Here is a 25,096-nt window from a genome sequence, read left to right on the forward strand (position 1 = left end):
AAATAAATAATGGCTTAAATAAACAAATAATAGCTTAGTCGGCTCCCAATAACACTGACCAAATGCCAACATTTGGCTGTATAAAAACTGTCTAAGATAAGATTTCACTTGGCAGCAGTTCAACTCACTGCCGGGGTGCGCTCGCAGACAAACAGCGCGCCTCCCGCTCCATAGCCCCGCCCTCTGTGCGTTCGGTTTGCGCCATTACGTCGGTATCCCCGGTCGCTGCTGTACTGCAAGAAGGCAGACGGAGGAGCAGTCAAAGCAGCAGCTGCAGAGAGAGAGAGAGAGAAACCAAGGCAAGGCTGACAACAAGGGACGGGCTCACGTCGGGAAGAGTCAGAAACGCCACATTTGCCCGTATTTTGATTTCACGTAGAGTGCCGTTCACGTTTAACGTCTTTGCCCATTCGCAATCCTTTCTATTATTTTTCATTTTTTTTTAACGCGTACGTGGGATTATATTTCTCGTCCTGACGACCCGAAATGACTGCTAGTCGCCGCGTCTAGCCAATGGTTACTGCGGGGGCTCCTGGCTTGTGGATTATCCGTCGTCGCCGAGGCAGTCGCATGGTCGAGCCCGGAGGAGGCCCCGCTCTGCTGGATGGATGTGTGTGAAGCGGCGGGCGAGCTCCGAGTGCTGATGAAGACTGTGATAGCGACGATGCCCCGGTCCCATCGGCTCCAGTGGGTGAACTGATCTTGGATGTTCGGGCTACGTCGCCCCTGCACAAACCATTTCCTCGTACTGATAAGATTCTATTCCTTAAAAACTGGACGCCCCTGGAGCAGTTTATGACGGTAAGAAGGAAAAAAGAAAAAGAAAAAGAAAAAAAAGACACCCCATTCACAGGCCACCAGCTTCTTTCACGGCCAGCTGACGTTGGCTAGCTTAGCGTAGCGCTGTCACTTTTATCCAAGTTGCTCTCCGCACGGCTAAAACGACCGATGTTCGGGAGCTACGTCGCGGTAACTCTCTTCCAAATGGCTCGGTTCGCAATTACACTCGTGTCTGTTCGCTTGGGGTCTCCCAAAAAGAAGGAGAAACCCTCAAACGGCGTATTTTATTCTGTAGCTCGCCAGCTAGCTGTTTCTTAGCCCATTCAATATCTCCAAGCTTACTTTACGTAGCCGAGAAACAGAAGCCAATCCTATTAATGTAAAGCTTTATTTAATAATTAAAACATTTGGCGCTCGGCGTATTCGACGTGGGTGTATTTATTTCTTCTTCTTCTTTTTTTTTTATTTTTTTTTTTAAATTTTAAACAAGTCCTTAATGGCTCATTCATACGAGCCATTTAATCACTGACTCAAGTTGGCGATCCATGAAGCGGCGCCGCGTCGCTCTCGGTGTGGATGTGGCTTTAAATATGTCACGCATATATCATTTAACGCACATTAATTAGTGATTATTGCGCGACTTGGGTTCGGGCGCCGGACTTTGACCGAGCGGAGCGAGCCCGTACAGGGGGGAGAACAGGCAGCGGATTCAGAGTTGTTGCGTTTGTGAAATAAGCTCCGCTCGTTCCAGCTGCTCTGGTGTACATGTCACATATCTAGAAACGACACACGGGAGGGCCTGCGTGGATAAGCCGCTTACCGAGACCCTGCTCTGTAGTTGCCCGTGCATGCATTCGTTGTTTTTTTTTTTTCTTCCTCTTACTTCTTCTTCTTTTTCTTCTCGTGCTGAGATAATTGTTAGAAACAGTCAGCGGTGTGGTGTCAAGTAATGGATGTGAGGCTTTGCTGTGATGAGGCGTCCTCCTTTTCTCCTTTTCGATGACGTAATCCTCCTCCATCCGTGCCACATCTTTTGGGTCTCGGTCGGTTCTTGGATCATATGGACTCTGCTCTGTCCTGTTTGTCTAGCCTCCCTTCCTCCTTTTTTTTTGGCCCATGTTCCGCTATCTGAGCTGTGAAATTACTTATGCCATAGCTGACCCCGAGTAGGGTCTTAAGGAACTGTGAATGAAGTCCAGTGGCCGTGATCTCCACATCAAAAATCCAGGGATCTGGTCCCCGACCACATCCTTTCTTACCTAAACAACGGCTTCCATTGTTTTCTCGAGAGCCCCTCTTTTTTTGCAGTATTTGTTTCTGAATGAATCCCTGTAAACACAAAAACAGATGGGTGGTCCAGAGGAGTATCTGCGCTAGCGTTGGTTTGTGGTTGGTCTGGACCTGAGTGCATGCGGGAATCCCTGACTGAGGATGGTGGTTGCTGGAGCTGAACTACTTATCTTGGGAATTAGGTCTGTCATGCTGCACATTTTTTTTTTTTTTTTTTTGATATGGGACACCCATTCCAGGCTGCCGACTGCCAATGTATCGTATGTTAAGCTACGATATCAGGGATTACTTTTACATAAGACTCGTCTGAAAAGTGCTTGACACAGACTTGTACGGTCCGTATCGTCCCACATGACATGATGTTTCAGCTCACTGATTCCAGACTTGCTCTCTAATGCAGGTAGCAGAATATTTTCTATCTGTCAGTACTCGAAACGCTTTAAAGTCCCATCATGCATTCGTTGAAACAAGCAACCTGGGGAATCCTCTGGTTTGTGGACAACCCTGCTCAACCTACCGAGCCTTATCTGCCCCAATTATAATGTAATTGTGACATTTAAATATATGTTGATAGTTGTTTAAATCAATAAAAGCAATCTAATAGCTCAAATAAAACTCTGCTCAGCTAGCGTGAAAATTGAAGAGTCGAGTATCCAGATTGGTTTCAAGGCTCCGTCCTTCATTATGAAAGGGAATTCCATTGTTGCTGGGAGAAACGTTTAGAAGGAGTGGAGGCTGCGCTGCTGCACCTAAACACGACTAAATGAGGCAGAGCAAAGTTTGTGTTTCATGAAAGGCAAATGCACTCATGCCACCTTTATTTTCATGTACATTATAAATTCATAAATGGTGCAGCGAGGAGCATCTTGAGCTGAACTTCAAATGCCTGTGGCTCTGCAACAACGCTACAGGAGTACTGGGTTTCAGGAGTGAATGGACTCAGCTGGTGAAGACTGAACTGCCTGTGGCAGTGGCACCGCCTGACTCGAGAAGCGCACCTGAACCTGCCATCCCTATCCTGTACACCAAAATTGTGAGGGTAGATAGTAAAAAGAGAAAGACAGAAGGGGCGCAGGTGTGGCAAGGGCAATTGGGATAAACTGCACATGTTAGCAGGGGGCAGCGGGATCCCATGGGAGCAGGTTTCGAGTCAGGTGGCACCATCACATCCCAAGGCACCTCATTCAGGCTCACCTCTTCATACGACTCTGAGGTAAATTGTACTTACACAGACAAGCTGACTAATGATTCAAGCCAGTTGCCTTTAGTTTAAATTAGTCTCAGTCTGGAGGTATAGACGGGAGGTCTGTAAATTATGCACCCTGTTAGCTTTAACAGTTTTAGTAACTGACAGCACGAATCAGATTGCCATCTGAGTTTTGTGATGGATTTCTTCTCTATACCATCTATAAATTATTAAAGAGGAACTGTGCTGAATAATTTTGCTTCGCGTCCAGCACTTCATGTTAACCTCTTTGGATCATGGGTGCAAGCAGTACCCTGTTTCATTAGCGGCCATGTAGGAGGGTAGCACGTGCAGCAGATGCATGTCCATGCGTCCTTAGACCTCTCACTTTGTCATCTTGCCAGTTTGAATGGTGGCTGCAGAGAAGATGCGTTAAAATGACAGGCTTCTCGTTCATCATAAACTGGCCCGGATAGCAGAGTGGTCAAAGGTCTGACATTGTCCTCACCAGTGTAGGAGAGGTGTGTATACACTGATGGGTTAGAAGTACAGAATGAATTTGTGTGACCCAGTATGTTTAAGGGCCATGGCACACCCAGCCGATGGTCGGTGCATCTTGCTCCGTTGGCCCATGTCTGCAGGGTTATGAAGATTCCTCATGTCGAATCTAGAATTAATAGAAAGTAGACCAACTGAGCAGCACGAATTGGGAGAGACCAGCTCTTTCTGGCGCCTCCCAACTAATAGTGACGTGTTCGGTTAGCTCAAGATTTGTTTCCTTTCACACAGATCCAGAACATATGTGCCAGCTGACACAGGCTACTTGAGGTGATGTCACAGTCGGCCTTCGTGCCAGTAGTTCTTAGGGTTCGGTTTGAGGAGTCCTTTCTAGGGATGTCGATGGGTATCAGGAGATTGGTATCTCCAAAACCACAACCACATCCCTGTAGCGTAAAAACGGATTCTTCCTCTTCTGTTTTAATGACGGTAGGCTAGTGCCAAAACTACCAAAAAGAAAGCGAAGAAGACGAAGGCTTCTTCTTCTCCAAGAATCACATGAATAAACATGTCTGCTGTATAAAATAACTTTGCCCGGGAAAATGAAGTCAGTCAGACTGCAATTTGTAAATTGCGCAATGTGAATGTTTGGCGGGGTGGTAGAAAGAGATCATCATTCAATAGTACCAACTAGACTTGGTGCCAAATAACTCAAAACAAAACAGAGTATGCGAACACCAAGGTAAAGCCTGAAAACACAACAAGCATTGAAAAGAGAAAAATTTCCTGGAGACAGTGTTAAGAAAAAACTATTTCAGGGAAGGTTTACACAGGTTATGGAACTGGAGAACACAGGTTTTTACTGCCCATTGGAACTTCTGGAACCAAGGTACGAGCTACCATCTCCTCGCTAGATCATCTTTGACACACCTCTTTACTTCTTGCTACTCAGCAAGACCTACCAGAAAACAAGTAAGATAAGAAATGCTGTCAGGAAATATAGTTAAAGATTGGATCGAGACTCAGAACAGTCAGTACTGAATATTAAGAGATTGGTACCAGATTGGGGGCCAAAAAACTTTATTGGGACATCCCTAGTCCTACCTCAAAGACTCTTGGTCGGTGGTTAATAGGCCTACTTCTTTTGCTGTGGATAAAGACAAATTGATCTTCCATTCTTATGGGGATTCTCGTGTCTTTGCCTAGATTTTTCTCTGCTCTTCCCGTTTTCTCTCTATCTCTGTCTTGCAGCTTACTTTTCCTTAGTCTCAACGCTGGAAAGGCACACCCAACCACTCAGCGGGGTGCTCCACAGTGCTGACAGCTTATTATTGGTGTTAACTAACAGTGTTGGTTAGAAGACTGCTCGCTGGGTGCTGCAGGCGAGATACTTTATCAGGCTTTAAAGATGTCAGCGTTTACATATCTTATATCGGTAGGTTTGGAATTATTGCCGGAGACTGTGGAAAAAGCCCGGTGGCAAACTTTCACTTTTGTTATCCTAGTTTTCCCCGACTCTTTCTGAATCCATATATGCTCTCAATCTAGTGCTGCAGAGTGAATTATTGAAATCCCATTCCCAAATTAATAATTTAATTATCCAGTTCTCAGGCTTACAAATTGATGATACTTACAAGTAGTCTGCGATACTGTGCCTGTTTATTTCTTAATTTGTTTGAGAGATAGATAGATGCCAAAATAGTGGTCATCTCTTTGCACCATCACCATGGTTGTTCTGAGCTACCGTTCCGTCAGTCTGTCTGACTGGCAGTCTTTGGCCCAACAGCCATCCACACAGACATCCAGCCAGAGAGGCAGCTAGTTAGTGGTCTGTTGCTGGGGCGGACATGGCACGACTTTTTAGCAAAAAATCGTCTCCAAAGCTCCAAACACAGCTGTGTTTATTCGGTGCAAGATACCACGGCCGCAGAATGCCAAAGACGAAGGTGCCTGGACAGATCTAGACTTCCAAAATGGGAAAGCTGATCGATGGTGATACATTAAGTTGTGATTTGTTGCAAACAGTGCCTATCAAATGTGGATGTGTCTTGTCGGGCTTTCAGTAATTCGACTCAAAGTCGCGCTAACGTGGCAACGAGTGTAGTTACATACACCATTTGAAGACAAGAATAAAAATGATTTTTTGCCTGTGAACGTGGTGATAAAAAATAATTGTGGCGTTGTGGAAAAGGATAGATGAATTCCGCTCTGACAGGGGCTCCCTTACTTTAGGGTTATGTTATAATTGCTAAATGCATAGTTGAACAGTTTAGTAATGTAGTCAGCTTCTCTTAAAGGAACCTTGAAAAAATTAGAAGTAGCTGACCTCCTTTCTTGTGTCTTTTTCCTTTTCTTCTCCATTTATTTTAGACATATTGTCAGATCAGGCAGAGGTCACCTCTTCTATCCCCCACTCGGTTTTTCCTCTCTCTCTGCTGCCGTATCTGGATCATGCATAACTAATCAGATGATACTGCAAATTATGGTAATGGTGTTCTCAGTTAGCTGGCAGTCATAATGGTTTGATTAGCTGGAGCAGCATGTTATCCAGCCATAGGGGAGCTAGATACAGACCCCCTACATCTTCAACGCACACAGCAAACGCTTTGTAGAGCTCCAGCAATTACTCCAGTCCTTTGTGAAGAGAGAAACAATAGGGGTATATTTAATGATTGATTAATCATTGATTTAAATTGGATTTTATTCTCTTTATTCATTATAATTATAATTAATTGAAGATCTTTAGGTTTTGAAATGTTGGCTGAACAATAAGAACATTAATATCACTGATTGACATTTTTTTTTTAAAAAAAGGATAAATATTTGCTTAACTGAGAAAATGATCAAAAGTATTCATGTGTTCTATCCAGATGACTTAGTTCAGCATGTTCGGCAAACAACTTTAAAGAATAATCTGCAACAAAGGCCGGCTGCGACCTCACCTCATGTTGCTTGTGGTTGGGCAAAAAAAGTTTCACTTGAACTCACCATGAAGTCTCCAGCAACAGCTGGTCTTATGTGTGTATCAGTGGTAATGTGTTATCGGTGGCAATGTCGGTAAAAATCGGTCAGATCAGGGTCACTGACCCCCCAACATGTGTGAATGGTCGACCATCGTTCACATCGTTCACAACGTCATTTACTGTAAACTTTCTCACCGTAGAAAGCTAATTCTGAGTTACTGATTCACCGATTCTTGGAAATCCATGTTGTTAAATATAACAAGAACATTTGTCTGTAACATTATGTGTGTTTTCACTTCTAATGAAAATCAGACCGGTTTCAGAGGCTACACACGGTGTTATTTTAAGCCTGAAGAGTTACCCACAATATAATACCTGCTAACCGGGTTAGTGGTCATATCCGCACACCAGAGTAACTGCCACAAAGTGAAACCGTTTTCCTGTCACAAAATTTAAGTAACGAACAAATTGTTGCTTTCTAACGTTTCCTGCGTTCACCTCTCGGCCATCGTTGGCCTCCGCCTCTCGCTGCTGCCTTTGCGGGCTGCTGTCGCTGCCAGCCCTTATGTGATGTGGGTGGAGGAAATGCCAGCAGGAGCATCACTGTTAACCCCACAAACAGTTTCCCATCAGCAGTTTATCTCCCCAAACAGAGGCCACTGCCCACTGTTTATCTCCAGCACGTTTCCGCAGCGTCTGGCCGTCCTCCTCCCGTTTTAGGATTTCTCTTTTAAATATTTTCTTTTCTCAGACAAAGCTATCACAGCATATCTCGATGGCGATTATTATTATTATTTATTGCCGTCGCTCCAAATAGGGGGTTGACATTCTTTTGCTGAAAGTTTGGCAATTTTGAGTTTTCTGCTTATCAGATGTGGTGGTTTGAAGGTGCAGTCAGCTATAATTGTTTCAGTTAAAAACGTCTTAACTTCTCAGAGTTTAAGGAAATCAGTCCTTCTTTGTGCAACAGACACATTTGGAGCCTGGAGTCTTACTATTAGCTCTAAGCCTTAGTGGGCGTCTGTCTTTGCAAAGCCAGCCCAAGGTTTTCTGTGGCCATCGTTCAGTATCATTACATCAGACCAGCCAGGATTATGAAAGGACTGTCATTGTTGTTTCCCACTGGGAGCAGTGAGATAACGTTTACTAGAGTACAGCTCTTATCAAAAGTAGCTCTCAGAGGAGCGTACAGTAAAGGTCACTTGGGGAAAAGGGAAACAAGTTATGAAACTAGTTATGAAATGCATCCCCTCTGTTATGGAGCGGAAAAGCTCTTAATCTGCTTCTGGAAATAAATGCATAGGAAACCGCGTGTGAAATGTTTAATTGTTCAGCAGAAAATCTACAACATTAATTCAAATGTTCAAACTCATTGAAGAAAAAAACATTTTTTTACTCCACTTTCCTGCACCTGTGTAGACCTTGGCGAGTGGCTCCGGATATCTTTTGCAATTCATCATCCTTTATCGTCCCTTTAATGAGTCACTTGTGTGTTCTAACCCAGTTTCCGAAAAGATGCAGGACTAGCTTATGCCATCAGAGCCAGGGGATAAAGCGAGCTAGATTATGGTGCAGTGGCTGTGACATGGAGCTAGCATGCCAGTGGTCAGATTATGAGAGTGTAACATAAAGACATTAAAGGATTAACAGAATCGATGATCATCACTGGGTATGAAGTGATGGTTGCAGGGATGGCCATGGGATCAGTGGAGGAAAAAGGGGCCGCGCAGGTGGGCAGGTGTGTAGCATTAACAGACGGGTGGAGTACATGAAGCAGGTTTGGTTTGCTTCCACTTACATATAATCTGTAACTCCCAGGTTTTGCGGATGACATTGGACTGACACCATGTGATTCAGTTTAGTTTAGTGGGCTGACTCATATGTTAATTCACCAGGTTGAACCCTCTTTTGTCTTCAGCGCTGCCTTGATTTGTCATGGAATTGATCAACAAAGTGCTGAGAATATTTCTTAGAGACTTTGGTCCATGTTGACACGACAGTTGCTGCGTTTGTCGACTGTACATCCATGATGCGAATCTCCCGTTCCACCACATCCCAGAGGTGCTCATTTTGATTGAGACCTGGTGACTGTGGAGCCTTTCTGGCAGTACAGTGAACTCATCATAACATTCAAGAAACCAGTTTAAAATAATTTTAATTTTGTAACCTGGTGGATGCTGGAAGTAGCCATCCGAGTATGTGTGCTGAGGTAGGCGCTGGTTGGTACTAAGGGGTTCTAATAGGCTATTTAGACTTCTGTGACAAGCTGATGCAGATGCTATGATTGGTCCGCTTGTTTGTTAACGTATTTCTGCTTCCGTATTTCAGGCTGCTTCTTCATCTCCGTCATTATCGTATTGATTGTTTTGGATCAATATAGGTGTAATACATTGAAGAAATGTTAAGTGAAGGGCCGTGGAGAACATTTGTATGAACCCTGTCGAAAGTGAAGCAGGAAATAGAAACAAAAATGAACCCGAATGTCACAAAAATCCTGAGACCAGGTGACTGGGTTGTCTCTGTTGCTGTATCCCATCCTCTCCTCTCTTGAATGAGTTGTGTTGTCGGTCGTAACCATTCTCCTCCGTCCTGAGTCGTCAATTAAACATGTTGAATGTTGAATTTGGGCTTTAACTATTTTTAAATCTGTAGTAGAAGGCCAAACGGGACCAGGTTAGACTTGTCAAAATAAAGCACTGCAGCAGTCTGATGAATTAGTGAACGGATTTGCTTGAGATTCTACTGTACAAAGTTACAATGCTGTGATGAATGCTAAAATATATCCTAGCAGCAACAACTGGGTATCATATTATTCAATTATGATGCTACTGGGTATTAAATCTAAAACATTTTTTACCTGAAAGAGAGGGCTCCTCTCCAATGCAGCCCCACCCCCATCTTTACGCACCTCAGGTATGCGAGTACAGCTGGCTGCTCACACTTTACTCAATAGCTATGCTCCAGTGCGTGTTTTGGCCTGTTCTTTTTTCCTTCACCCATCACCCATCACCCATCCCATTCTCTCCCAACATGGATATACTGTACGCTGCCACATAAGCGCTTCTATGTGCATTTACTCGTACATCCAAAATACAGCAATAGGAAATTATTGTTGTATTTTGATGTGCTCAGCAAAGAGTTGTAGACCTGCTGCTTGTGTAACCTGAGCAGAGTTTGTGAGTGTGTGTGTGTGTGTGTGTGTGTGTTGGCTTCAGATCCCCAGGTCTCCCTTTGAAACAGCTGCTTAAAGAGCCTTGAATACCTCGGGAGGTCAAAGGACACAGTTGCTTAAGAACAGTGGGTCGCAGTGTGAAGTGTGTGGCACTCCTCGTTCTGCCGCGTCTCCGTCTATGAGAATCGCATCCAACGTTTCTCAGATCTGAGGCCCACATTTAGGTTCCGCTGTGTAATAATAATAAAAAGCAAACAAACCCCGTTGTCGTTGGTTACCGCGTCTCTAAACTTTTTCGCTTCCTGTCGTTCCTTTTGATTCGTGCAGCGTGTTTTTGTGCGGGGTTATTTCTGGTACATCAACAGTTTACACACTGAAACCTAGCTTGTTTTTTCCCGGGAGATCTTTTTCTTTTTTCATTAGCATCATTTTTTTATGAATCATATCACCACATGACCAGCAAGCTGTTAGTAAACCCTGGCCGTCCGTAATTTTCCAGTGGGCATATGCCAAATGTGTGCTGTGACAATGTTGCACAAGAAGCGATGCCGAGGAGCGAGGCGAGAGGGAAAAGGTTGACAACGCGCCTTAGCTGCTCTGCTATTTTGTTGACATCTGGGCCTGCCTCAACGTCTCTCAACTTCAACTCGCAGCCCGGGGATAGGAATTATCCCTTCCTCAAAGCAGCGTCTTCGCAGGTCAGAATTTGAGGCAACGAAAATGTTTGACACTGTGCAAACTGTGCTGTTATTTATTTATTCATCACGCCAATTTAATACATAGTTACCATCAAATCTCCCTTTGTGACCGTTGAAATGTTCAGTTTATGTAGAAACGGCGTCAGAAAGGTGCTGAATCAACTGGATGGTCATTTTGGACCATATAAGTTTGCCAGTGTAGTCTAGTGCACTGATTAAAACGGGGTTGTAAAAATAACAGAAACATGTCCTTACAACATAATGCAATTCCAACTGAAGTTGAATCAACAGCTCTCTCAGATGTTTGAGACATACCTTGAATACCTCCACGAAGATCAGATTAAAGGATCGTCACATTCGAATGCTTTCATTTTACCTAGTGTACCTAATGAACTGGCAAGTGAGTGTATATTTGAACAAAACATGACAGACATATATCTTCTACATATAACCTCTATTTCTTTTCCAGATTTAAGGGCTTGTCTTTTCTTTTTAACATAAGTTGTATAACAGGCATAATTGCAGAGCGGCAGTAACCTTTATTAAAACTCAGCGTTCATTATTAGCAGAATTTTTTTATTTTTTATCATATTATCATTGCTGTGGCTGGATAGCATCATGTTTTGTGTTTAGGTCAGACAGGGACCGATCTAATCTTACTCCATGTGGGCTTGTATCTATGTTCCCTTATTCTGCTATTTGTAGACACTGCTGTGACTGACTGTGACTGTTTCAGACTGTAGAACAAGACCAGTGGCAGCTATCACTAAAAAGGTCTCCAAGGGGCTGCTGAGTCAACCTTCTGTGACACTTAAAGGTCTTAAGTCCACTGCAGTGACCATTACACGTGCAACTCTCTGCATCTTTGACAAAATAAGATCTTGTTTATTTGAAGCTTGTGCTAGTATGTGAAACAATGTCACATTTAGGCAGGTAAACTAAATTGCAAATCCTTCTGGGTTTCTGCAAACTCATGCTGCAAGAGCCTGGACGTCAGCCCGGAGAACTTACCCCGGTGACAAAATTTTAGTTAGGAATTTTGGTCTGGATGCGTTCTCCATTTGAAATTCTTTATCCCCTGTCAAAGATCTGCCAGACCAATCAAATAGTTTGGAAGGGCTTTGGTCTGTTGTAAAAAAAAAAAAAAAGTCGACAACGGTGCAACTTGCGGACGAACAGTTAATAGCGATTAAGGCGCTGGTGGAGAAGCTGAGTGGTTGTAGGACCATCCAGTCACACGCGGAGGTAAATTTTCTGTGTATCGACTGAAACGCCTGAATCCTCGACAAGAACTGAGCGCGGGAGTTGTCGAATATCGCTAGAACATATTGGACAATCCATACATCTGTCAACGCGTTCAGTCTCTTTCGCCATTCGTCTACTGGCTACTCATGTACTGCGTGTCGGCGTGGTTTTACTGCGGGCGTTTGTCTAGATCCGTCTGTCGTTTGCAGCGGTTCTCAGCAGGAAAAGCAAATTGCAGTGTGCGTGTGTGTGTGCGTGTGTGTGTGTGTGAATTTTGCACCGTCAGGTCCTTTGTGCGCATACGAATTCATGAAAGAGCAGAAAGAGATGGAGCAAGATGGGCAGCCATACCCTGAGAGAAGTGTGTGTGTGTGTGTGTGTGTGTGTGTGTGTGTGTGTGTGTGGTGTGTGTGTGTGTGTGTGTGTGTGTGCGTGTGTGTGTGTGTGTGTGTGTTAGAGCGATAGAGAAGCAGCCTCGCTGGTATTTTCTGGGGCAGGCCATCAGGCTGCAAGGCAGCGGGGAGGGATAATAACAGAAGCTGTTACATTCTTGTGGTTTCTCTGATTTCAGCATGAGGCAGGGGGCTGTCTCTGGCTGACTCACGGCCGCTCTGCCTTCCCTCTCTCGGCCTCCGTGCCAGCATGGAAGCTGCTAGCAAGAGGACAATACATGACATTTCTTGGACACTTTAATCTAAGACACATTAATTACAGGAGCATAAATCTCTGCCCAATAACAGACCTACGGACTGATTAACGCCGGCTCAACTGCCACTGTGAGCTGTGGCAGTGTGTTAGCTCAGGTCCTCTGCGGCTCTGCGCGGGCCCTCGTGTAGAGATATACAGATATCTGTGTGGCTGCTCGCGTTTTAATGTGCTAGCTGGTAAATTGTTATTTGTGCAACGATCTAAAAAAACTGATTGTTCTGATGCAGATCATAACACCAGTGGGCGTTAATCTTGATAAAGAATGTACTGTCAAGACCTAAAAACTTGACAGCATCGCTTGGGTTTAATTTTTTGGTGACACCAAAGAGTGGGTTAAAAATGAAAAGATAATAAAACCCAGTAATACTAAATCCAAAATTATAGCCCAGCCGGAGTCAGAGTAATTGTGTTTTTGCACAGGAAAGAAACGCACCAGCTCGTCAAGACGTAGACGGAGGAGGACTTTGAGGTTGAATCAGTTTCTTTGGTTCGTTTAAGCCCTCATTTAGGTCTTGGGTTGCATTAATCTTCTTTTGTAAAATCAGATTAATGCACAACGGGCTAAATCAAGCGCCGTTTAACACGTGTTTGTGAAACCTGCTTTGAGTTTGTGTGTATCTGGCCAGGTCTTCACATGAAACGCTGCCTTGATGCGTAACTGAAGCGCCGCGCTCCCATCGCAGTCTGATGGCCCTGCCTGCTGCGTCGGGACAGTGACACTTTGCTGGGTTTGAGCGATGCCCATAAAAGCTGCTCGAGTTAAGCGGCTAGCGTCGCCCGCATTTTCCACCAAGTAAACTCATGTGGCATTTAAATGAGATTAATCCAGACACAAATTTCTACCTTTTATACCTCAAGACATGCAACAAAAGCCACAAAATGCTGTCTCAGCTAACCTTATTTTCTAGCAACATAGTACGGGCTCTGAGGTGACTCTCAGGTGGGCCTACGCCTTCCTGTTTTGGCCCTGTTTACCAACCGCAGTGTGTTCCACCCACCTCTACCTCTTTATCTTCCCCTCTTCGTAGAGACATCCACTAACACCTCTCCAACGCACGCGCATCTTGTTATGCACAATTATCATACAAACAAGCTGTTGATTCCTCTGGAGTAGCCAGTGTCGCAGCGGGGCCCGACGAATGTGAAGCGTAAAAAACGTTGTCCATCGCAGACTTTTAAAGTCTACATTATGTCCCATCTATAGGCGCACACACACACACACACACACACACACACACACACACACACACACACACACACACACACACACACACGCACACGCACACACGCACACATAAAAAACAATTCTCAGAAGTGCGCATTTGTTCTCAAGGCATTTCATCGTAAAGCCAAAAGGAGCAGATGTTCTGCTTTTTCTTTTGTCGTACAGGGATTAAACAATGAACATCAGCAACACAGTGACCATGATACAACACCAGGCACAAGGTTCTCAGCTCTTATTTCTAACAAAGAAAAATTTTACTGTAAATATCCTTTGTCATTTTGCCTCATAACCCTGCAACACTTGTTTTTCATTGTGAGCTGTTTTCTCTTTATGTTGCTGCCTCTGTCTGCCTGGCACTTAGGAAATATTAGTTTGGCTGAAAGAACATTTTTTTTTTAAGCCAAAACCAACACAGCCTCTTGCAATTGACCCTTGCTGACCACCAACCAGAGGACTCACAACTTTGGTCACATCCAGGCTTCTTACGTTACTAATCTGTAATAAATCCTTCTTTAAATTTATGTATTTATTTATTTTTGATATAGGGTATCTGTAGGTGAGACAGCTGTTATTAGCAACCACACTACCGTAGGGAAACACTGGAACAACAACCAGTCTTTTCACCAGTTTTTTTTGTGTGTGGTTATCCATGGTTATCTCCTTTGCTATACCCACACTTACGTAAGTACATTTTTCATATTTTTGAAGAATCATGATAACGGGTTTTGTTGCTAACTAAGTACACATGCTATCAGTGTTTGTCGAACCTATGGGAAGTGAGGACTTGACAAAGGATGGGAGCCCTCTGGTTGGTGGTCAGTAGAACAATCAGAGGGCCAACAATGGATCAGCTTTCTGCCACATAGTTGGAAACACAGCCTCTGATTTGTGGCCAGACTTAACCAATGACGTTGTTGACGACTAGTAGGTGGTTCATTTTCCACTTACCCGATCAGACAGTTGTATGGGGCATTAGTTCACTTGCCTAGTATCAAAGTCGAGCCATGTTTTGTCCAAGTTACGGGATCGGTGTCATGGTCACATTTTTAAGACAACTCACATGTCCAACAGGAGTTGTGAAGTTTCCACGGAAATGACTGTAGTAGCTCCTCGAAAGGACTCGACTGATCATAAAAGCCTCTCGCTAGTACTCTTTTTTTTCCCCGACTACCTGCTGCTACTTTCATTTTAAATGTCAACCCTCAGTCTAATTCTGTTTCCCGGCAAAGAACAAGAATAGAAAACCTTCTTAGAAAAAATGCTTGAGACGTGTGAAGGGGATGAAGAGATGGGTTGAAATTTGATGAGTTCTAATTGGTTTAGTGTTTGAGTGCCGCAGCTATAGCTTCTAAGAATAGGAGTCCAGGGTCAGCCTGAGGGTGCAGGGGATTATGTGAATCATGTAGTTGGCATACCTTTGTCTCAAGCTGCCCTCAGTTTTTTTTTTTTTTTTTTTTTTTTTTTTTGGTAAAACACCGATTGATTTAGTTTTAGCTTGATATATTCATTTAGTCTTGTCTTGGTGTCAAAGTATGCAGGCTTTACAATAACCCATTTGTGGAGTTAGTTAAATATATTACCATTGCTTTTATTGTGTTTAATGCTATAGCCTTTATTTTTAATTTTCCAGGAAGGAGTCCAGACCCCTTGGTCCAAATAACGTCTTGTGTTATTTTGCCTCGGCAGAAAGCCACTTCCTTCTTTCCTTTCGCTAATTTTAAAAATACATTAATGCATTCAGGCTACGCTAAAGCTGCTTTTACACAATCAAAGTTCCTAATGCCGCTTAATTCCCTCCATCATCGCTAATGTTCGTTGCGTCGATGCCCAGCTGCTCAAGACAAACCGGCTGCTCAGACTTTAAACTGTTGTGACAGACACCTCGTCATGTGAAGAGCGTCGATGTTAAAATACTTAATATAGCCGTGTTGAGACATGCGCCGTACATGTGTTGTGTCATTTTTTTTTTTAATCCTCTATAAGCGTGTCAGACAACCAAGTGTTGTTCGCGACTCTGGCGGGGAGTTTTTTGGCCCTTGTACGGCCAACACTGAAGGTGTAGGTGTCATCTAGGTCGCTGTCTGTAATCAACTCACACTATCATACAGAAGAAACTCGCTTAAAAATACAAAAGAGTCTCTTTCATGCACAATGATGCAAGAATGTGGACGTGTTTTCTTGTCCATACTGTATGTTTGTGTTGTTTGTTCTCGTTTGCCTGGATTGGTGGTTAAAGATTTAAACCTATCAAATTTTTTAAAACCTTGCACCATGTGCATCTTTCACAGAAAATTTTGATGTTTTTTGAGATAGTTGGAAACCATGTTTTCACCAAGAGAAAATGGAGAAAATGACTCTTTCAAAGACAGTAGCTCACAGATAAAAAACAAACAAACAAATGATCACAGGTGAAATTTGTGTGACGCCAAAGTGCCAGTTGTCCTCGAACCACGTGGCTGAGCCGCGCCGCGCCGCGCCGCCAACCTAACCTGACCTGACCTAACAGCAACGACTGCCTGGCGGCAGGAGGGCGTGGGCCCCGGCACAGAAACACCTGGCCTCCCTGCTGGCGGGGCAGGAATGCGCGTGGTTGAGTTAGATGGGTGGAAATCTGCAGCGTGTTCAGAACACGACCCCTGGTAACATTTGAAGGTGCCGGTGTCAGCAGGAAAGGGAGGGAAAAAAAAAACAAAAAAAATCAGGAGAATGTGCTGCTTTAATCAGACCTGCATCTCCGTCTCTCTGCCTTCTGTGTTTTTTTTCCTGTGTGTTTGTGAGAGTCAACATTAGGGCCTCTTGTTGGATGATTGAGGGAACACTGTCCCAACCATCTCATATTTCGAATTTCCTATTATTTTTCCTACTAAATAAACATGGTAGCGATCTCTCTGAATAGCATTTTATTCTTCAGCAATTAATCCTGTTGGAGAATTCAAAAGACCTTCCTAGATGTAAGACAATAATAAAAAAAAAAGTAGCCCACATGACAGGTCTGTGTCCAGAGATGGTTACACTCTTCTTGCGTATTGGTAAAATAAGACCGATATGAACCACGATCCATGTGCTGAAGTCAGTCGAAGAAACGGCTGCAGTTTGCATCAAATCTTTCTTTTAACTTCACATATACATTTTTTTTCGCAGAGGTCCTGCTGCTGCTCAGCCTGAACACCGTGAATAAATAGTTTTTTCGAGTGTGACAGATTAAAATGAATTTACAGAGCAGCTGCACGTTTGTTACTTGCAGCGTTAGTCAAAAGCAGGAAACCTCAAAATGTGGGCTCTGTGCCCCCACTCGCCAGTCACCACTGTGACCTTTGTGCTATATGTAAATTCAGAACATCAAGGGGAGTCGGCGAACGTATTCACATGCCATGAAGAGAACCGCCGACCATCTTTTTTTTTTTTTTTTTTCCCTTTACATTTTTTTTTTTGTCATAATGCTGTTGACGTGACGAGACGTGCGCGCAATAGTTTCCGTAGGTGAGCTCCCGCCTTTGTCTAGTGAGTCTCAGCTTCGAGTGGAAATGTGTGTGAGAATGTCTTGCGAGCGGGACGTTTCCGAGCTGCTGCTCTGTGAATCTCAGGCTGCCAGACAACGTTTAGCAAACCCGCAAATGTAAACATAAAGCGTCTAATAAGCGCGGGGGGCGAGGGGGTCGGAGGAGATGGCGAGCTGAGTGACAGCGTTGCGAGGACACGTGAGAGAGTTTGTGACATGCGAAGGAGACGACGCTGGTGCCGCCATTATCTGCGTCTTTGATGCAGCGAGAGTCTCTGCGACAGGTGTTGGATTTTCTGAATGGCTCTGTGTCTGTTTGTGCGCATGAGTAAATGGCTTCTCCTTGGCACCGATGACTGTAATTTGCATAATGGACTCAAAGGCCACACCGGCTGAGAGAAGTCAAGGAGAGGGAGAGAATGAAGTGTGTTTCAAGGAAATCTGCAATCAAAAAATCTCAAGCGGCACCTCTCTCTTTTCGATATCGGATTTTTACTAAAAAACAAATAAATAAATAAGGAGACTTGCGTCTTCAGGGTTCAGCTAAGGCTGCTTACATGTTTTGTTTTTTGAGTTAGTCATAAACCGTTTTTGTGTGTGTGTCAGGCTGCATCCTGCTGGGAGTGTCATTGGTCTCAGGTAACATCCACGTGAATTCCAGGTCCAAAAGATTCCCAGCAGAAGATGGGCATAATGTTGTGGCTGATCAGTGTGTGTCGTTTCAGATAGATTTCAAATGTGCACCGTTACCCTTTATGCTACTGATTGACACGCCATTGAGTGGAGCATATGTGTCTGTATGAAGAGACTGCAGCATGGATCAAGAAAGTTTTCTCTTCTGTTGTTTTAAACCAGAATTAATGCTCAAATCTCATCTTTCTGGCACATTTTGAAATTTTCACTTGAAGACATTTGTCTCATTTGAAGTGCATGTAAGGGAAAAATCCCAGTGCATGGTCCAGTATCCAGTCCAGCAATGACCAAAAAGATTTCATATGTTTTGTAGTTATCCTTAATAGTACATTTGAGAGTTTATTTATTTATGTCACACACTGTCTTGAATCATCATGTCATGGACGTGGAGTTGACGAATGGGAGCGAAGACTCAGAACAAAAAGCTGTTACATGGGCCGGGCAGGGCAAGGCAGCTTTATTTATATAGCACAATGGGGACTGTGACAATAGAATAGTGACAAATATTGCTTATGTAAACAGAAAAACATCTTGGGTTTTTAAATAAAAAGTGAACAGACGAGACACACCACCAGAAACCCTACACAGAGAAAGGTTTCAGAGGTTTTGCATGATGTGACATAAGTTAATCTGTTTGCCGTAGCATTAAAATGCAACTGGATATTATTTTTAGGCCTTCTTCCTCTAGGACATCTTGCCTAACAGTGCTCAATAATAAAAGGTCAGGGTAGTGTTACTCTTTGACTCATTCTACACCGTAGCGCGTGTTTCTCACCTGTGTTGAAATAACAAATGAAGTGCTGTGGGAAACTGAGAACTGGAACGGGCTGTGTAGCCTTTTTTTTACGAATCGGCGCAGCCGGCCCGGCTGACTCAGGATTTTCATTCATGCGTCAGGAGAGGCTTGTTCCATGAGGGCTCGGTGAAGTTCAAGCAGAGGTCTGCAGGCACGTACGACTTTGTGTGACTGAATTACGATGGGTTTAAATTCGATTCGCTTCGCCGTATTCTGCATGTAAAGCTGCGTGTGCGCAACAGAAAGTCTAGGGCATGATTATAACGCACGTTCAGAGTTTGTGACTGATCCGAACTGTGCACGCGGAGCTGTAGTGAATCACGGTTGGACCTCATTTCACATTTTGCTTATTTTCTACAGAGGTGCAAGCATGAGGTTGGGAGTTACTGCTCTAACGTTCATCCTTTTAACTGCTGCTGCTGTTGTTGTTGTATAAAGGATTTCGAAAAAAGAAAACCCTCTCCACTCCTCTGCTCCCCACTCCACTGTATGACTTTACCATCAGCCGGGGCCACATATGGCGAACCCTAAACGAGGCCATAGGTCGTCCGCCGCCTGCATTCCTTGAGCTGCAGCCTCCCCACCGACCCCCACAAAGACGCATCAGAAATGTTTTGTCTGAATCTGCGAGTTCAGCGTGTGCACCCTGTCGCCCGCTGTTGTTGGCCCACGTGAAAAAGGTGCAATCAAAGGGCGCATGGAGGTGGTCTGATGGGGGCGGCGGGGGGGGAAGGGGGGGTTTAATACCATGTATCTCTGTTCCGTTCACATGAACGCCACCACTCTGTGCGGTGATCACGCTCCATTTCTACGTTCTTATTTAAATCATCCATGAGGGCTTTTTTTTTCTTTTTTTCTCTAAAACAAGCATTTATTATGAACGCTGCAATCACAAACTGTGTCTGCCCACACACACACACACACACACAGTGGCACACATCTGTAATTGACCACCTGTTTGTCTGTGGCCTAGTTTACGCTTTATGAAACACAGTGAAGCGGTCGTTCCTTTGGGATTCCTGACTGCTAGCTTCTTATTTCAGCTGTTCCCAAGAAACGCAAAGGGACAAAAAAAAAAAAATCGAAAACAAAACTACGTAGCGTAGTATCTTTGAAGAATTTGCGGGTATAAATAGAAATTCGCAGGGTGAATAAAGTTCAGCAGTCGGCCCGTATCTGAACCGGGACCGTGCCTTTTGTTAGATTCGCTCTCAAGACGTTTGTTCTTTTAGTTCAGCAAATAACGTTTTATCGGTGTGCACCCTGATGCAGCTCAGCTGCCCACGGCCTGACTTTGCTGTTGGATAACCAGTGTGTGTCTCTGTGCATGTCATTGTGTTGACATAGGTGTATACATGTGTTTATACGTGTTCCTGTATACAGACAGGAAGGCTGCAGGACCGTCTGTATTTGCAATAAGCCGAGAGAACCCGAGGGAAGCTGAGAGAGCCCACCAGTGACGGAAGCTGTAGGGGTCAAGGGCCCTCATACCAACGCACACACACACACACACACACACACGCACACACACAAACGTAGAGGGAGAGAGACGCACTCCTGCCTGTTTATAAGCTCTGCTGACTGCAGGAAGCAATAATGGTAGCGTGCTTCCGGAGATCCGGAGGCTTCTCTCAGGGGAGCGTGGCCGTCCTGTCCAGCTCAGCAGAGCAACGCTAAAAAGAGCACAGCGGAGCAGAAAATTATAGAACGTTGTGAATAGAACGGAGCAGAAAGGAAAGCGGCACAATAGAACGGGGGCCGTGGAGGATACAGTAGAATGAGACGGAACGGAAAATACCGGAACGAAAACAATGCGTGTCCTTACAGGAGAACCCAAGAACACAATGGAATCGGTCTCTAGAAGAGAAAACGCGCCGCACTAAAACAGCGAAAAATCCTCCGAACAAAACAAATGAGGAAAAAGCGCTCGCTCTACTGGAATATAATAAGTTGTAATTTATTAATATGCTTTAGTCGTGGTTGCAGCTCTGGGTTATTGAACCAAGATAAGAATCACAGACGGAGAAATTAAAACAACACGATAAAAATATTTTGTCCATGCTATTTCAAAAAATAATTTCTTTTAAAGTTGCCCATATTTAAAGTCAGTAATGCAGGTGTTAATGAGGGGAAATGGGATGAGCCCTTCTGTGGTCTTGGGCAGGATGTGAGGACAGGAAGCGAGCAGGCGACGCGGCCTGCGGAGACGGTCTGCGTGTGGGAGCTCATCACCCGCGTGTCCCACAGCTCCCCCTCAGTGCGAGCCGTGTGACTGCAGCGCATCACTCCATCCTTCCTTTTTCCTTCTGCATGGCTTCGCCGCTGCATCCGTTCCTGCTCATCTCCCGGGCCCGTCCGCTCCGTCGTCTCCCAAGGTGACAGCGCTGCGGCGGGCGTCGCTGCGCTGCGCTGCGCTCGCTGTGTCTTCCTGAATTTGCATGACTTTGTGGCTTCGCACCCCTGCTTGGGCGTGTGCGCTCGATTGTGACCGCGTACGTGCGTTCGGTCGGCGGTCGGACTGTACTGCTCTAACTGGGAACACCCACAGCAAGAACAGCTCCTCATCGTCCACAATACATACTCTCATGTTTGGACAGAGACCATACTTCTCCCTACAGTATTGTTATCGTTTGTGGTGATGTCTTCGTCGGCCGTGATACGAATCAAATAATATGTTTAGTTTCAAAATTACTTCATAAACAATGACCACACTGATATTGTGATTTCACCGTGTGATGTAATGTGCTCTATCCTTGTGTAGGCTAATGCTGTATTTCATAACTGCATAAAAATGTATTCTGACATAAGTGGGGGCGGCTTAGCGGTGCTGCTATTATGCACTTGCCTTTGAAACATTTTTAATCTCCAAGCAGCAACTGAGATATCCCCAGTGACATCACCGGGGATTACTTTGTCAGACTTGTCAAGAGCCACAGAAAGATTATTAATTATTCTTAGTTGCTGAAAGTGTTCGGAATTTTTTTTTTCTCTCAGTAACCGAAGGCATCACTTACGTTATCCTGTTCACATATAAATAAGTTAGTTAAGCCGTCAACTAGCTGCCGTGCTGACGGCCCATCCGCGGGGTTAGGGTTAAGTGCTTCATATGCGAGGCATAGATGGGGTAACCTACGCACGTAACCATGTCGCTCTGAGCCATTTATGCTTGTCAGTCTGGCTCGCTCTGTAAAGCTGCCACCCAAACACCAGTTGGGTTTATTTTTGCTTCCACTTCCTGCTTCGCTTTCAACAATGGCGACTGAAGCTTTTGCCAAAAGTTCCCAGAAATTTCGCAGTTCAAACCTCAGCAGTCTTTCTTTCTTTTTGGTTCCATTTTTACTTTCGAATCGGTTCGAATCAATTTGCGGTGCCAGTCAGACCAATCACTGCTCCTGCGGCCTCTGTCGCTGTGACTCGTAGTTACATTTCTGAGGAAATATTAGTGGATGGGAAATGAAACACTAAAATACTCGTCACTGTTATTTCAGGTAGTTAATCTAATATTGATGCATGAGGATAAGTTTTGTTCTAGTAAGTTATTTGACGCTATAGAAACAGGATGTTGCATAATGGTGACCACCGGTTACTATGCCAACCGCTCTGTAAAGTGGTCCTGTGGGACCGCGATAGTTGTGAAAAAAAAAAAAGACAGTACAGTACAGAGAATAACCCAACATTTCCTTGTAAGTGGTGGAGGTAGAGAAGAGCGTAGGAGTAATTAAATGAAAACGTGAGCGAGTCTGGAGGACGTGTGGTCGAATTATGGATATCATGGTTTACTCTGGGTCTGTTCTCCACAGACTCTGGCTCTAAAGATGGAGTCCCCCACATCCCCGGGAAAGTAGTGGAGCTACGCCGTCCAGTTGACGCAGAAACATAAACTAGGGTTTAGGGTTTAACTCTCACCCTGGCTATGTGCCATTACATGTTGTGCACCTTTGGGAAGCTAAACTAGTTGCAAATTCATAAACGTGTTCTACTCATTTATTGAGCCTCACAGTATTCCATAATATAAACTAGATATAAAACTCCAACAAAAATGGTCCTGTTACGTTGCCAAAGGTCCAATAAATGTCCTCCAGTTTCTATTGTCAAATTTGAAGCGAGACTAGGTTAGACTTCATGCTGTGATCTCGTTGTGTTTTCTAGTCCACACCACCAAGCTACAGGTATTTTGAAGGCAAATATTATTAACAAATTAAGGGAACATAAAAACCACCTTTTGGTGCGTTCAAAAATCAGTGCCAGTAGCACTGAGTAGATTCTTAAAAATTCAGTGTCATATATCAGTGTACTCCAGGTGGTTCAAGGCCAGCTTTTATATTTACCGTTTTGCTTTTTTAGGCACTTTAGGTGAAAATTACAGGAATTTCAAGAGGCTAAAACCCTTCGGATAATGGGCATAGCTTTCTCCAGCAGCTGCATCGAAGGCACGAGCACAAAGCATCGAATACACTCGTTTCATCAAACCTTTTAAAGGACGTTTCGCGAAACACTTTCTGGAGCGATGTCACTGTGCCCGGCCAAGATATGATTCTCCACATACTCCCTGTAAAACCACACCTCGTTTCACACCTTGGTCGTCATACAGCAGGGACATTTCTGTGCCCAAGCTCCTCTTTATTCCTGTTTATGAGCGCCCGAGGTTTGCAGGCATTTAGCCGGGGCTTATCCGTGGCTCTTGACGAGTAGTGTAGTGTGACCCGAGATGCAGATGAGCATGAAAAACACTTCCTCTGTTTGTGCAGTACCTGCACTTTCTGCTTGTGTGGAATCACAAGCGAAGAAATTGCACGTTAAGGTTACGGATAAACCGGGCCCACATCAAAGGAGCGGCGGCGGGGAAGGCTGACTGTGACGTCTTCTCGTGTTGCACTTGAGAGGACAGAACACAAAGGCTGCAGCCGGCGGCCAGCTGGCCCGTACGCTCTCTGGCATCCGGGAAACCGGAAGAGCTACTATTGGCCTAGGAAGAGTTACAAGCCATCTTACATAGCTGGCATTTCCTGAATCGTGCCAGACCATCGACTGCTCTAACGTTTACCCGTTCTTGAAAATGACGCACTTGCGAAAACATTTGCATATTTGAATACTCCGATCAGATAAAGGTGTTAAAGAGGAGCGCCTTCTCTCTACCCTTTGAACTTCATTATTTCTTTTTTTTATTACTTCTGTTTTTCTTATTGTGCACCGGTGGTGTGATCTCTCTCACTGACTCATTTTGTCGCTTATTCAACGCGGCTTAAAAGCTTAGAAGGCAGAGGTGTCAGAGTTGTGGTATGACACACCTAGAAAACCTAAGGCCAGACGCCTACAGAGGAACCTCCACCGGAAAACGTCCGCCCGTCGGCTCGCCGTCTCTCCGTGTGCGTGACGCTCGAGTGTCTAGAGGTGATAAGGTGGACCGTCTGGCTGTTACTAGCGCGGCCTCAAGTGTCGGATCTGCTCGCGTGCGCTCGCGAAGTGCACGCCATCTGCCAGTGGTCGCGGGGCTTTGCGCTCATGCGCGGCGACACGCGGTTTCTTCTGCAGATCTCGGCGGCGGGGCGGTGACCCTCGTGGGGTTATCATGGCTGCTGTCGTGGCGGATCAGCAGAGGATAAAAAGAGCAGGAGGCTGACGGGAAGCTCTCGGAGCCCACTGCGAAGGCATATGATAAGCAACAAAACAAGAGAACCTGAAAAAAAAAAAAAAAACGTCGCAGCAGAAAGAGCTAAAATGCGAATGGCCGCCCGGTTCGCATTTCTGAATTAGTCAGACAAATATGTCAGCCACTAACCTAAAGCGTAAACATTTCAGCTGGATACTTGACAGTTAAGTTGTAAAACCATATAATCAGAAATGACAGCAATTACAAGACAATGAAAAGCATACAACGGTTTTACAGGTTAGCTGGACACACATTATTGTGAGGCCACAGTCGGACATTTTTGGGGAAGTGTGCTTGTTTCCATTCCTTTTACGACAAAAGAAACTTGATACCACTTTAATGTTTGTGCTCTAAATACGATGCCACCAACCGGTTACATTGACGTAGGCCGTAAATGGAGGAAACCGTCAGGAAACGCAAACCTGCAAGCACTTACCTCTGCAGCCCGGCGTGTAACATGTCAGATATTATCTGTGCAAACGAAGGGCGTGGTGTTATGTGCAGGTGCATGTCTTAGAAGTCTGCGCTCCAGCCGCCGCTGTGAAGCTTCCATGTAGCGTTTCTCAGAAACTACCCTGTCAGGGATAAATAAAATGTAACATTCGTTTATCCCATCAATACAACTACAATCCCATTAGTATTGGTGCCAAAATAATCCTCCATATATTCTTTTTTTTTTTTTTTAAAGAATTG

The 25,096-nt window shown here is 44.5% G+C and overlaps 1 protein-coding gene across 1 annotated transcript in view; it reads left to right on the forward strand.

Annotated features, from left to right (window-relative positions):
• Positions 1-227: 227 nt before the first annotated feature.
• The window catches only part of ptpn4a (protein tyrosine phosphatase non-receptor type 4a), a 68,055-nt gene continuing 43,186 nt past the window's right edge, over positions 228-25,096 (forward strand). The window contains exon 1 of the mRNA XM_047600442.1: positions 228-801. The gene's annotated coding sequence lies outside the window, so the exon portion shown is untranslated. The remainder of the gene's footprint in view (positions 802-25,096) is intronic.

This window comes from Mugil cephalus, chromosome 12 (genome assembly GCF_022458985.1).
Source record: "Mugil cephalus isolate CIBA_MC_2020 chromosome 12, CIBA_Mcephalus_1.1, whole genome shotgun sequence".
Taxonomy (NCBI): domain Eukaryota; kingdom Metazoa; phylum Chordata; class Actinopteri; order Mugiliformes; family Mugilidae; genus Mugil; species Mugil cephalus.